Below are 15,728 nucleotides of genomic sequence, written 5' to 3' on the forward strand. Positions count from 1 at the left end.
ACAAAGACAAACAATAAATCTATGTCAATATTTCAGAAATAACCTTTAGAGCTTAATATCCCTTAACAGTAGAATTTAAAGTCTTAAAGGGCCACTATACAGTACATGTATATTTTTCTGTATAACTACACTGTATGTTTTTCAGTATAGGCTATTACAAAACGTAGAAAGGCATCTTTGTTATGGTGTGTTCCATTTACAGAACCCTCTTATGGTGTCTTTAAAAGGATTAGAACACAATAGAAAGACTAGAAGAAATGATGAGGAAGATTGTTTGAACACTGGATGTCAATAACAAAAGCTTGGGCATTACTATAGAAAAGGGGGGAAAAAGTCAACAAAAAGACAAAAGGCTGCACCCAATCATCGGTCAATGTACGTTACAATGCCCATAGTAAAAAAAACAACATATATATGGTATGTGTTTATATTAAAGCAAACTTCAGAGCAGAGAAAGCCCTAGGAATGGGAACTAAAATAGCTAGTTGTGTTAATATGAACCTGAGAGACGATTTCTAAAGACAGATCACTTGAACATAGATCTACACGCAGCGACTCAAAAAACACTGCTTGCATTATGCAAGGTCCAATTAACCTTAAGATATATATGTTATATCCTTATATGAGATTCATTAATTACGACTGGACAGCTCCAGTTATGTATTATGGCAGGGGGTGTAGTATTTTTTAAAATCATATTTAACATCTTAGGCTGTCAGAACATTAAGATTTCATTAAGGGGATGAAAGAACAGAATGACAAAATAAAAAATGAAGATACAGTAGAAGGGCCCTTAAGCCCACTGTAAAACAGAATATATTCCTCAACTTCAAACATGGCCAAAAAAATTATCCATTCAAATAAAGCACACTATTGAAAAATGTTCAAAGTTATGTCTGTTAAACCTATTCTTCACAAAAAAAATCAATAAATATTTAAATGAAAAAGAAAAATATGTCCAAAGACCACAGGTGAGACAAGGGGCTAGCTTGGTCTTCTCTACTGTTAAAGGCTGATTTACCAACATTGAAATTTTATTTTTTAGTTATGTTTTCAAAAACTTGAATTTTTATTTATTAAGAGCAAAAACCACGAACAATTCAAAACGTAAAACTTCGGCACCTAATTAAGTTAGCAAGGTCATGTAGAAGTCAGATGGAATGGTCATAGGCAAGTTTGAAGCATTTTTTTTTTACAGACAGACAATATTCATTTGTGAGAGCTTAACCACTTTTAAAAATAGCTAGAAAAAGGAAAGGAAGCCTCCATGAGTTAGAGAAATAGAATATAATTAAAATCCTATTATCTTGTTTGTTTTGGTATAATGAAATATTCATGAGTCTATAACTACTATTAACATACTTTTTTGTCAGTTGCATCACTTAGCAGGGTGGATTGAAAGCAGCCTTGTCACCCATTGACTTATGCCTTAAGCTGATTCAGCACATCTAAATTATTATATTGCTGTAATCTAATCAGTTTACTAGCCACACTGGGATAATTCAGGCATAAGAATGTTAAAAAAAAAACACATTGACAAATAATGCATAAGGAAAACAAGCTTCTGAAGTAACACAGGGAATGTAGGCAATAAGGACAGTGGGATAAGCCTTTAAAATGGGTGCATCTACACTTTCAGCTAATAATAAAAACCCTGCTCATCACATTAGCATAAAATCAAGGACAGGAACCTAACCAAAAACAGTATTCTACATAAAACTGCTACTAGTACTTACTTTCGAAGTAAGTGTATATATGTAAATGGATTTCTTTTTAGTTATTTTTTTTTAAATTTTGTTGGTCATCAAAGCTTGCATATAGTAAATAAATGACTATTGCTTTAATTTTCTTCCCAAAACACTGCAGAGCAAAAGGCAAGTTTCTTGAATGATACCATGAAACGGGCGGAAATTCTATTTCTTAATATTTGGTATTATAAGAATTAGTTTCTAGGTAATTTAGGCATATACAACTAGTAAATAGCCAATTGCTCAATACATTAATTAGGTGTTTGAGTCTTCTTTGGTCATGTTTACTCTCCTACTACTTATTTACATATACCTTCAACACAACACAGTATACCTTCAACACAAGATAAAATCAAATACTATAGCAGGTAGATTAAAAGCACAGGGGTAGAAAAGGAAAGGGAAGCTAATAGGGCAGTTATTTACAGTGCCCGACAGAAATCAAAGCAGAAAGGGGAAAAGCAAAAACAGCTGAACAGAATAAATAATGTTGGAACAAAATACAAGATTCAGGGTGTTAAAAGGAAACGAAAAGAGCAAAGGCAACATAAAATTAAAGGGCAAACATAAATACTATAAATGCAAAAGACAGCGAGAACAGAAAACATAATGGCAAAGGGAAAAAAATAAGTAGTAAAATACTGTAATAAAAACATACAGCATAAAGGAAACATTAAGCACTGTTATCATCAAAACACAAAGTGATAGTGTTTCCCTGAAAACCAATATATGTGAATAGCACTGGAAAATGCTTTTCTTTCCCCACTGACTTTTGAAAAATACTATATAATAGTGTAAGTAGGACTATGGGAGAGCATAAGGAAGGTTCTGTCCAGCCAGCCTATAAAATAGTAGCAGCACGGGTAACACTAGGGGAGTGAATGAGGCATTACTGTATTTCAGTGCTAAGCTAAGGAGTCAGATGCAATTTTTGGTACCTGGAGTCAGATACTTGGGTACCTGGAGTCATAATACATTTATATTGTAATGAAATAAATTACTATATGTCCTATTCCACTGATACAAGTCATAATAAAATAAGCTTGTTTTAATTCTTTGTCTGTTGCTTAAACTTTAGGTTTAAGGAATTTTTGTAGTTTCTTTAATAAATAAAAAGCAATAAGGTTTAAATGCTTCTATGTAAATAAGTAAATATGCACCAGTTCAATATACCAATTGTTCCATAGGGTTAATTAGAAAATTGCTGTAAAACAAAAACATACTAAAAGGGTTAAAAAATAGACAATGGATTTGCCCTTCTCTTAAAAACAAATATTCAGCTTAAAGTACTTAGAAAATCTGTTACCTGGAGGCAAGGCCTAAACTCTACTTCCGAAGAAAAAATTCTCGTCAGCACTGAGAAAACCAATAAAAAAATAAAATATTCAGGAGTTATTTAATCTAATATACTTACCTGCTATGAACCATAGTTATAATAACAATAAATGTTTATATTAAAAAAAAAAAAAAAACACACAGTCCATTTAAGAAATACAGAATTTACACCAGCATTAGTTTACCAGTTACAGATTTAGAAATAAGTTCTAATATGGGATCAATTATCCGGTAACCTCTTATCCAGAATGTTCCAAATTACAGGAAGGCCATCTCCCATAGACTCCATTTTAATCAAATAATTCAAAGTTTTAAAAATGATTTCTCTTTTCTCTGTAATAATGAAACAGTAGCTTGTACTTGACATCTAACTAAGGTATAATGAATCCTTATTGGAGTAAATCAATCCTATTGGGTTTTATTTAATGTGTAAATTAATTTTTAATAGAATTAAGATATAGAGATCTGAAAAAAATATTTCATGCTTTCCTAATGGAATGTAGAGACAAATCCCTACAAAAGGTAAAAAAGTAAACTTTTTTTCACCTGGGAACTTTACATTGACACATTACCATTGGAACTTAAAACAGAAATACATAATTACTTCTGCACTACATGGTATGAGAGTAGAATGGTTCTACAAGAGCCACCCATTCACCTACCTGTGGACTAAGAGGGAGTGTGGGACAAGGAGCCCGGATACAGTGTCTTGTTTTTCTATCGCTCAGTCTTTCCTACTGACGTTTCTAAATATTTCATGTTTACTTGACATATAGTTCTGTTATATTTTAAAGTGGACCTGTCACCCAAACACAAAAATCTGTATAGGTATGTAACACGATCTTGACAAACTGGCAATCTGGGCAGCTAAGTGGCAAATGAGATTCAATGTTGATAAATGTAAAGTCGTGCACCTGGGATGTAAAAATATCCAAGTCACTTATACCCTTAATGGGACTGCACTAGGCAAATCTTTTATGGAAAAGGACCTTGGAGTCATTGTAGATGATAAACTTGGATGTAGCAAGCAATGCCAGTCAGCAGCAACAAGGGCAAATAAGGCCTTGAGCTGTATTAAAAGGGGCATAGAGTCAAGGGAGGAGGGGGTCATTCTTCCACTGTATAGAGCACTGGTAAGGCCCCATCTAGAATACGCCGAACAGTTTTGGTCTCCATCACTCAAACAGGACATTATTGTATTAGAGAGGGTACAGAGAAGGGCAACTAAGCTGGTAAAAGGTATGGAAAATCTTAGCTATGAGGAAAGACTGGCCGAAATGGGGATGTTCACGCTGGAGAAGAGGTGCTTAAGGGGTGATATGATGACTATGTATAAATATATAAGGGGATCATATAATAATCTCTCTAATGCTTTATTTACCAGTATGTCTTTCCAGCTGACACAAGGTCACCCATTCCGATTAGAAGAAAAGAGGTTCCACCTAAATATTCGGAAGGGGTTTTTTTTACAGTGAGAGCTGTGAAGATGTGGAATTCTCTCCCTGAATCAGTTGTACAGGCTGATACATTAGATAGCTTTAAGAAGGGGTTGGATGGCTTTTTAGCAAGTGAGGGAATACAGGGTTATGGAAGATAGCTCATAGTACAAGTTGATCCAGGGACTAGTCCCATTTTGGAGTCAGGAAGAAACATTTTTCCCCCTCTGAGGCAAATTGGTGAGGCTTCAGATGGGTTTTTTTGCCTTCCCCTGGATCAACTGGCAGTTAGGCAGATATAAAAAAAAAAGAAAAGTTGAACTTGATGGGCGTATGTCTTTTTTCAACCTTACTTACTATGTTACTATGTTATGCAGAATGCTCGGGACCTGGGGTTTTCCAGATAACGGATCTTTCTGTTATTTGGGTCTTCCTGTATAATGAAAGTCCTTTTTAAATTGAACATGAAATCCAATTTCTATTTTTTATTTAAGCATTCATAGCTGTTGTAAGCTCATTTAAAAACCCTCAGCTGTCAATCAAATATTGTCTGCCCCTCCTCTATGCCTCAGGCATATAACTTTCCCTTTCCATTCAGCACTTCCTAGATATCACAGCTCTCCCCACATTCCCCCATTCTCTTCACCATTTAATTGAGTAGCCAGGGCATGGGGATGGACATCAGGTCCCCCATTCTGGTGCACAAACAAGATTCTGAGATGATGCAATGCTTGCCTTAATAACAGTGTGCACAAAATGGCTGCTGTCTGCTTGCTATAATTACGAATTCCCAGACTGATGGAAACAAGATTCAAATCAATTATATAGTGCAATTAAAGTTAATTTTGCTTAACGTGATAAAATAGGATTTGGAATAATTTTTCTGGGTGACGAGTCCCCTTTAAGTAATGTGTTTATATACTCCGTGGCACAGTGCACAGGAACCTTTGAGAACACGGAGTCTGATGCACTACAACATTTTCACTGTACCATGGCACTCTTGTAATATCAATTGAGCTGACTTGTTCCTTGCTGTGCTTAAAATAAAGAGTTATATTAAAAAAATAGAGATCCAAATTACAGAATAACTCCTTATCCAGAAAAAAAAATATATACAGTATATATATATATATATATATATATATATATATATACATACATACATACATACATACATATATATATCTTGAGATTAGAAGTTTTTACTGAATGTGCAACTGCTTTGTCTGCTCTTTTGTCCAGACAAGAGCCAGACAGTATGGCAAAAGTTTAAGTTACTGATGCACCTCTGCTCAATTCTATCACACATAACAGACAAATAAACACCCCTTCTAAGCATCAGCACAGGAAATGTGTGCCCAGAGGGGGCGCCAGGGCCCGCCCCCCTCTAGTTGCGTTTCTGAACATTATATTGTTTTTGTAAGCATCTGCCACCACAAATAATGAATTTGAAGCATGTCTTCCAAGAAAAACTGTATTTAGGTTTTTTTATTTGCATTTCAAAGATCTTAAAGGGATACTGTCATGGGAAAAAATATTTTTTTCAAAATGAATCGGTTAATAGTGCTGCTCCAGCAGAATTTTGCGCTGAAATCCATTTCTCGAAAGAGCAAACAGATATTTTTATATTCAATTTTGAAATCTGACATGGGGCTAGACATATTGTCAATTTCCCAGCTGCCCCAAGTCATGTGACTTGTGCTCTGATAAACTTCAATCACTCTTTACTGCTGTACTGCAAGTTGGAGTGATATCACCCCCTCCCTTTTCCCCCCCAGCAGCCAAACAAAAGAACAATGGGAAGGTAACCAAATAACAGCTCCCTAACACAAGATAACAGCTGCCTGGTAGATCTAAGAACAACACTCAATAGTAAAAACCCATGTCCCACGGAGACACATTCAGTTACATTGAGAAGGAAAAACAGCAGCCTGCCAGAAAGCATGTTTTCTGATGACAGTATCCCTTTAAGGAAACCAATTCTGTCAAAAGGAACAAACTAAATAATTCCTGTGGAACAATACTAGATTGATAAAGTTAGATTTAATATCAATTGGCACAAGATTGCTTGGCTCTATTATCTCTCCAGTCCAGGACTAGATGATGACAAATTGCTAGAAGTACATTTCCCGAATGATTTAGAATTCCAGAAGGGGCACTCACATAGCTGATTGATTCTCATGCCAACATTAGATAGTTGTATGATGGCCCATAAAATACGGGATATATGGGCTGGCTTCCCTGCTAGAGACATAAAGCTGGGACTCAATTCACATTCTGTATTTTTATATATTTAAAATAAAAATGCAAATACAAGGAAAAAAATGGAATATAATGCAAATGCTATACTGACCATGTCTGATTAGCAGCGAATTACTCACAGGGTTATCAGACCAGGGCGGGAACTAGGGGTAGGCAGAGTAGGCAGCTGCTTATGGCGCCATTATTGAGGGATGCTTTTTTAAAGGAGTAGGAAACGCTGAAGAGAACCCCCCACACAGCCCCCCCTCCCTCCAGGCTAACTGCCCCCCCCCCAGGAAAATGCCCCATACTTATCCCTCGTTGCAGATTCTGCCAGTGGACTTCACAGCATCCATCTTCTGGGTTCTCTTTAAGCTGACTGGGAGATCAGCAATATCCGTCAATTTCAGCACATGCGCAGTTGTCGAAAATCGCCACACTGCTCCAACTGTGCATGCGCCAACACACCGATTTCCCAGTCAGCTTACAGAGGACCTGGAAGATGGATGCCATGAAGTCCACTGCTGGAATCTGCGACAAGGGGTAGAAATAAAGTATGGGGCATTTCCCCCAGGGGGAGGGGGAAGGGGAGAGTCTACGTGGGGGGTACAGGGTTTCCTTCTCCTTTAAGGGGATTTTTTTTATGTGTTTATTTAATAATTTACTTCAGTAATTATGATCACTCAGTCTGGTGGAATCCACCTCCCTCACCTTCTCCCTCTTGCCAACAAATAATAGCTCCTTCTGTGCGGAGCAGCGCAACCTGCATAAACGTGTCAATGACGTTGGTGTGGCTCGTGCTCACTGCTCTCAGCCTTGGTATGGTAGGGGGGCAGTATGATGGGTATCTGCTGGCTTGCTGGTACAGGTACAGAGGGGCAGTATTATGGATGGCTGCTGGGCTTGTTGGTACATGTACAGAGGGGCAGTATGATGGATAGCTGCTGGGCTTGTTGGTACAGGTACAGGGGGTAGTATGATGGATAGCTGCTGGGCTTGTTGGTACAGGTACAGAGGGGCAGTATGATGATGGCTTCTGGCACAGGTACAGAGGGGCAGTATGATGGATAGCTGCTGGGCTTGTTGGTACAGGTACAGAGGGGTAGTATGATGGATAGCTGCTGGGCTTGTTGGTACAGGTACAGAGGGGTAGTATGATGGATAGCTGCTGGGCTTGTTGGTACAGGTACAGAGGGGCAGTATGATGGATAGCTACTGGGATTGTTGGTACAGGTACAGAGGGGCAGTATGATGGATAGCTGCTGGGCTTGTTGGTACAGGTACAGAGGGGTAGTATGATGGATAGCTGCTGGGCTTGTTGGTACAGGTACAGAGGGGCAGTATGATGGATAGCTGCTGGGCTTGTTGGTACAGATACAGAGGGGTAGTATGATGGATGGCTGCTGGCACAGGTACGGGGGGCTGTACGATGGAGGGCTGCCGAGCTTGCTGGTAAAGGTATGGGGGGGCAGTAAGATGGATGGCTGCTGGCACAGGTACAGGGGGGACTGTATTATGGATGGCTGCTGGGCTTGCTAGTACAGGGGGCAGTAATATACATGAAAAAGTGTTTTACACTTTCTATCTTGCTTTCTTTCTTTATTTAAAAACCATCATGGTAATGAGGGAAATGGTAATGCAGGGCTGTTTGAAGCTCTTGCCTAAGGTGCTGAACTACCTTGGCTCGGCCCTGCATCAGACAGGATCATTCATAGAGAGTGAACAGTAGTAATCTTAGTTCCTTTTTTACAACTCAAGGAAATTATCTGAAATGTGATGTTGGGACCTCTCTTAAAATTAAAGTGTCTGTTGCAGAAGCACTGGAGTGGAGTGTGCCTATTTTCTCTATTCACTAAATTTTACACCACGTAATAAGACAAAGTAGGAGGATAATCCATGTAGGACACAATTAATAACTACCGATTTCATTTATAGAGCCACATCAACTGGGTGGGGTATGCCTAAAACATCAAATATGATCTGGGGTAAAGTTGGAAAAATTTACCTCCATACAAAATTGAAGTCGTCTGACAAAACAATCTGAAAATACTTGTACTCGTATACATTCAGGTTCTGGTAATTAAATAAAAAACACTCAAAAATGGTTACTGTTCTAGGGATTCTGAACCTGTAGGCTTGTGCTGTAAGTTAAGTATAGAAAATAGAAATTGCTTTGTCCTGTGATGTTGTGTATCTCCGTTATGTGTATATAGCTCTGTGCTTGGTCTGACTAAGAGCAGAGCCCATAGCTAGGTGTGACTTCAGCCATGTCTTAGAAAATACTGGATTTCTGTAGTGCTGCTGGGAAAAGTAAACATGTATGGGACAATTGGTAAGTACTTTGCACTTGACTTGACTCCTGCTGAGGGTTGCTTTGTCCTTTAATATAAACTATTGGAGGCTAGTATACAGGAAGGATCAGTGCTATGGAAGCTTTGTTGTAACAGATGAACAACAACACAGCGTGCATTATGCAAGTCTCTGAACGTTTTTTTTCTATTTTACATTATGTTACGTGTCAGTGTTGATTCTGCCATAGTCATAACGCTGTCATAATGTTTCTCTCTGTGTTTCCACCTACAAGTCTGCATCTGTCCCCAGAGTCCTCACGTAGGCAATTTATTTCTAGTCAAGCAGGAAAAATACATTTCAGGGTTATTTTCTTATAGTAATGTGAGCCTGTGATGCAGAAATACATTTTACTGCACCACAGTCAGTGGTTTAATAATGGTTGAAATAAAGGCCTCATTTACAGAAAAGGCTGTAATGTTATAATGTGACTACATACAGCAGATCACCATATGACGCCATTAAGATTGGAAGGGTTGCTCTACATTTTCCAGTTGTACTAAAGCTTCAGCCTGATAATATGATAAAGCTGGACTGGATTCACTCACATGATACAATTCAGGGCTCTAATATCCAGAATCTTGGGGACTTTGGATTTTATGGATAAAGTGTCCTAATGTGGAGCATCATTCCTTAAGGCTACTAAAAAATATCTTGCCACCAACATAGACGTATGCTAGCTGGTAAACATGAAGAATAATTAACCATCTAAGTATCACAGATAAAAAACAGTCAGGAATGAAGAGATTTTATTTAAATAGGACACTCTGGGCATTACCATATTTTATTTAAGTTTTTTGGAACTTGCAAAAAAACAATATGTCCCATAATTTCTGATGTAATCGATCCATTTCACACTCAAACTGCAATTTAATAAACAGTGCTAATTTGATCATACTGGCTTGGAGACTGGCATGAGTGAATTACACTCCTTTGATAATAACCCATAACAGTGATGTCAAAGATTTACAATTCATGGGCCAGAGATCTGGGAGGTCTTGGGCATGCTGGAGACCAAAAGAAATCTCTTAGAAGGCCATATGTTTCCTGTGGGACTGCAGCTACATAGCCCAGACCTACGAGGAATATTTAGTCAGATCTAAGCATTAGCTGGTTAAATAGGATGATATTAGGTGGTAGGTAAGCAATCTAAGCAGATTGAGTAGATCCAATCTATTAGATATTAGTTAATATGTCCATGAGCAGGAAGTCCTTAACTACAGAGACAGAGATACAATTAAAAGAGGGTTAAAGGGGATGTTCACTTTCCAAACAAATGTCAGAAAAATATAAATAGAAATCTTCAGCTTTCCAGGCTCCATGCTGGCCACTGACAGCGATCTGTGATGAGCACTAATTGGAACAACAGGAAGGGAAGAGCAGGTATAATCTGGATCAATTACATACAAATTAATCTGGAAGGGAGGTAGCATATTCTGAAGCCCTTGATGCCTTAAATTCCCCTCTGGCTTGTTTCATCACATAGTGATGGATAAAGACCACAGTTACTGCAAGTGGGTCAGCAAACACCTGGGCAAGGGTAAATAGCGGCCAATTATGGAAGTGCATTTTCAGGGGTAAATATCTTAAAGTGGTTGATGTAAAAAAACTCAAACCCAGGAACAAAAAGTTTAAAATTGTATAATTTTTTTTTTTGTTGAAATTCATTTAGATCTGTTATGGCCTTGAAATCATGAACAGCCGGCCGAGATGATTTGGACACCTTAGAAGGATTCACCCAGGAGACTGACCAGCTGTCATTCCATCTACAGACAGAAACTCTAAGACTGACAGGCCATAGCCTAGAAAGCAAACCTTTATGTGTAACAAAAAAGAAGCAATAATGTAATTAGACATGCAAATATGCAGAGGCTGAAACTCATTGATAAAAGTGTGCAAATACTTTTCATAATTAATTATTTCCCACAAATGTAAACAAGGTTTGGCTAGGCAAAAATACTAAGCACTGACTATTAGGCAGCTAATTACCATCAGAGATGATGCCCCCCTCCAAAAAAACCCAGTGGCATTACTCATGCAGCTAGTATCTTACAGGAGCTTTATATTTATATTGTCTCATTCTTGTTACAGATGGAGCACAGTTACTGTAAATACTGTGCAGCCTGTGACAGATTGATTTCACCTGTATTCCCCTGCATTTTTTGATAGGGCAGTAAACATTATTCTCCAAAACCTACAACCAAAACCTACATGCCTATTTGCTTCTTTATTTATATATGAAATAATCCTGCCCACTACATGTTTTGGGCATCTATTGTAAACCATGTTCACAACTAAAGGATGCTTTATTATATTTGCCGTTCTGTGGTTGCTTGGTAACACGAGAGCAAGTTGTTTTTGTATAAGAAAGGGATACTATAAGGTCAGTTAGTGTCAAGTTTTATTTATATGTCGTGCTATATACAAAATGTTTTAGGTACCTCACTTTCAGAGCTAATTAAAGATTACTGAAATATCAGTACGAAACATACTGCAACTATTGCATGGCAAAGCATTAGTTTATAAGTTATTCACAACTGAAAAGCCCAGATTTAGTCCAGATGCATGGTATAGACTGCAATTTTTATTTAACCATGTGGTTTTCAAGTGACAAAATGTACCATGTCATAAAGTAGGTTTATTTATGTCCAACTTAAAAATATGTTTTACCATCCCTATTTAAAGAGGTTGTTCACCTTTGAGATAACTTTTAGTATGATGCAGAGTGATATTCTCAGAAAATGTGCAATTGGTTTTCATTTTTTATTATTTGTCGTTTTTGAGTTATTTAGCTTTTTATTCAGCAGTTCTTCAATTTGCATTTTAAGCAATCTGGTCGCTAGGGTCCAAATTACCCTAGCAACCAAGCATCAATCTAAATAAGACACTGGAATATAAATAGTAAGGGCCTGAATAGAAAGATGAGTAATAAAAATTAGCAATAACAATAAATGTGTAGCCTTAAAGAACGAAAGCCAATCGACAACCCCAGGCCTACTTCTAAACCACCCCACCAGGGAGTTTCACAATTGCACTAATCTCTGGGTAAAAAATGCAGAGTTGCACAGTGGGGCTAGCAGATACACTCTTGAAGTGCTTTAGGTGCTCTTTTCTGCAAGCTCGTCACATGAGCATTCACAGTTAAAGCCTGGTCCTGGGCATGCTCTGTGTCGCCCAAGCAGTACAAGATGGCACCTGTCAACCATCCTGCACTACTCACTACATTTTTTAGCCAGGCTCAGAGATAGATATCTGTTGTGCAGTAGCTTTTGCCACATTAATATTGTCAGTGGTTATTACTTCATTGACCAGAGCCAACAAAATATAACTTTAAAGCTTTACAGTAGAGACTGCAAATTCTGAGTAAGCTTAAACTTGTTAACTATTCCAGGGTGGAGACTTCAGTGGAGCCAAAGTAATAAAAAAAAATCAGTTGCAGCAAGAAAATCTTTCTGATTCAAACACTGGATGGTGAATATTCCCTTAAAGCCTAACCTTTGTTCTCTACTTTATGACAGGGATTTGTTGCCTGGCTCTAAGTTAGACAACATTATCCCAAAGGCTTCTGCTGGATAATTAGCCTTCCTCCCTTAAGACAAAAAGTCACTTCCATGTCTGCTTAAATTTCTTTCAAAAGAATAAAAAATCCTAGAGATGGTTTGAGAAACAAGTGTAAGTCAGTCTGAAATGAAAGAAACAAATATTTTTAAGATGTGCACTGCAAAATCTGCAGTCAACAGTGGGAGAAAATAATTGTGGGCCATTTGAGCTCACGCTACATTGGACTGAAAGGCTGCTTTGACAGGAGGTTACTGGGCCCTGGGTTTTGTAGGCACTGAAAAGAGACCTAGAAATCTAGAATTCCTCTTTGCGTTTTAATTCTAATGCTACAACACAGTATATTCATATAAAACAATGGATATACAATCAAAAGATTTTATTACTGAAAACTAGGAATGCACCGAATCCAGGATTCGGTTGGGATTAGGCCTTTTTCAGCAGGATTTGGGCAAATCCTTCTGCTCGGCCGAACCTAATTCTAATTTGCATAGGGGCAGGGAGGGAAATCGGGTGACTTTTTTTCACAAAACACGAAAGTAAAAAAACGTTTTTCCCTTCCCAACCCTATTTTGCATATGCAAATTAAGTTTCGGTTCGGTATTCGGCCAAATCTTTTGCGAAGGATTCAGGGGTTCGTCCAAAATAGTGGATTCGGTGCATCCTTACTGAAAACTTGATTATTGTTAGACTTTACCACGTTACTGTTCTTCAAGACGTCAGTGGGGTCTATTTATCAAAGAGTGAAGTTAGAGATCATCCTAGAGAAAGTTCATCCTTTGATAAATACACCCTTCAAAATCCCATAGAAATGACTGGAGTGGCAGAATTTCACTCAAGCAGACTGTGGCAATCTCTCAATTCACGCTTTGATAAATATACCCTTATGTGTGCAATTCTACCTCCAACATATAAGGTTGTGCTTATACACAGCAATAGCTATAGTAGGCAATCCTTAAGAATATTATATATTTAACTTGCAAAGGTAGATACGTGGAATATGATATATGGTAAAACATTATAAAACAAGCCTACTTTGGATTACTAAAGAGAGATGGTGGGAGAAAAGACACTCCCACGATAGAAGGCCAGAAGGACCTTCAAAGCCTCAGAACCCTTCAACAACAGGGTCACATAAGATAATAAGCCAGACAAATTAGAAAATCTTATTTATGTGCTAAGTTAATGGCATGTGTATTTTATTTATTGTATTCCATTGATGCCTAAAGGATTAAAATACTCTTTCTTGAGGAGACTTATGTTTACTTGTGGATTTTGAGGGCTTCCAGAGAGTATCTGACAATCTTCTGGATAAGTATCCAGAAGGACCAAAAGTGAGCTCCCAGGCATCCAGAAGTACAATTTTCTATTGTGGAAATCTACAGGGGAGTGAAATACCATCCCTGGCTCATACTACGAGGACTATGGAAATTTCATGGGAAGGCTCAGACTTCTCCTGATGATATGTAGGGCAGCAGTCTAGTTGTAATGCCTTGTGAAGAAACAGGCAAAGAGGAAATCCTATCACACTTACCATTGTATTTTTTCCTGGGCTATATCAGTGGAGTGGGCACACATTTTCACTTGCCTTTCGCTTTTACATTCCGAATAAAAAATGGTGAAAGGAGGAAGGGTTTTGGTTGTTTGCTGTCCACATAGCAGGAGTGGCTAATCCTTTGGTGCTCACTGCCATATTATGGTGGAAGTTCCCAACCTCTTTGTATATTTGCATTTTCCCACAGAATGCCAGGCAGTAGTTTGTATTAAGTAAGGCACAGAGTAAAAGTACAAAACATAAAGCTTAGTGGTAAACGCTTTTAAGGCAAATGCTCACAGAATTATTGGGGTGGAAGTGTGTTAATGTGACTGGCATTACCTGCAGCCCTCATACTAAAATTAGCCTCAAACCATTTACATTATGTTTTCTGTTCAATAAAGCTATTTAGCGTTTTGTCCATAGTATTACATGGAAAAAAGAAGAAGGAAATTTATCTTGCTTACGAGATGAGCTTATTTTATTTTTAATATTTCTAAAAACAGATATAAAGTTAAGAAGGAATGGCTGAAATGCACTGCACATTCATTTACCAGCTGAAGTCAACAGTGCTTTTAGTGAATTGGTTTTCTTTGCATTAAAGTTACAAAAAGAGTGAGAGAGAGAATTTTTTTTTTTCAGTAACAGATAATTGATATGTAGAATCTGACTGGAGACTGTTGGGAGAGTGGCAGTCTCAGTCTCAGTGGTAGTAGGCCAGAGAAAGGGCTTCCACCACAGCTACACATAAGAGTTGCCAGCATCCACAGTTATTAGTTTTAGTATTCATATCTGTCTATATAAATACCTTATATATACTTTATAAGAGCTGCTATCTGGGAGCTGTGTATACAAACACCAGCAGAGTGTACAGAGTGTAATCTGTAAAGTATATTATGGATGTAGTCTGAAACGACATCACTACTTACCATTTTTGTAACTGTTCAGTCCAGTACACAGAAACAGCCAACACGCTGGTCCATGTATGGGTCCACCCGAGGGCCTGCCTAAGTGATATCCGGTCAAAAATTGACAGACATTGGTCAGGCATCTTAGAAAACCCCACATTGATACTTTGATGAAGTTCTCTCCCAGTGAGTCTCTAGCCCCCTTTATTATCCAATCACTGGCCTGAATGCCAAACTATGGAATCATTTTAATTTGTACCAGCATGTCGGTGACCAAATTTGAGTAAAGATCCTCTTATCTGGTAACCTCAGATCTTGCTTTCCATAACGCCTTGTGATAAATTAATTCTACTGTAACCTAAGGACAATGTCTCATGAAGGGGAAAATGTAATAAAATTTGCAAAAAGAACACATTTGCACACAAATATGAATAAAAATTTGCATGTCGCAAAGAAATATTTCTTCATTAGACTTTTATTGCATTGCGAATCTTAAATGCACTTTGCTTACTTTTAACACGTGCTTGAAGGTGATGTAAATGTTTGGAGCAAATGCAAAAACTTTTTCAGTAAGAAGTTTTATTACAGACACTGTGCCAACTACAGCTATGGGACCTGT

General features: G+C 37.8%; 1 protein-coding gene across 3 annotated transcripts in view; it reads right to left on the minus strand.

Annotated features, from left to right (window-relative positions):
• The window catches only part of apba1.L (amyloid beta (A4) precursor protein-binding, family A, member 1 L homeolog), a 94,985-nt gene that overhangs the window by 52,625 nt on the left and 26,632 nt on the right, over positions 1-15,728 (minus strand). Inside the window, exon 1 of one of the 3 annotated variants that reach the window (XM_018258752.2) lies at positions 15,131-15,208. The exons of 1 other annotated variant lie outside the window; for it this stretch is intronic. The gene's annotated coding sequence lies outside the window, so the exon portion shown is untranslated. Of the gene's footprint in view, positions 1-15,130; positions 15,209-15,728 lie in introns of those variants that run through there. One more of the 3 variants, XM_018258743.2, reaches the window with a different exon arrangement.

This window comes from Xenopus laevis, chromosome 1L (assembly GCF_017654675.1).
Source record: "Xenopus laevis strain J_2021 chromosome 1L, Xenopus_laevis_v10.1, whole genome shotgun sequence".
Classification (NCBI taxonomy): Eukaryota; Metazoa; Chordata; class Amphibia; order Anura; family Pipidae; genus Xenopus; species Xenopus laevis.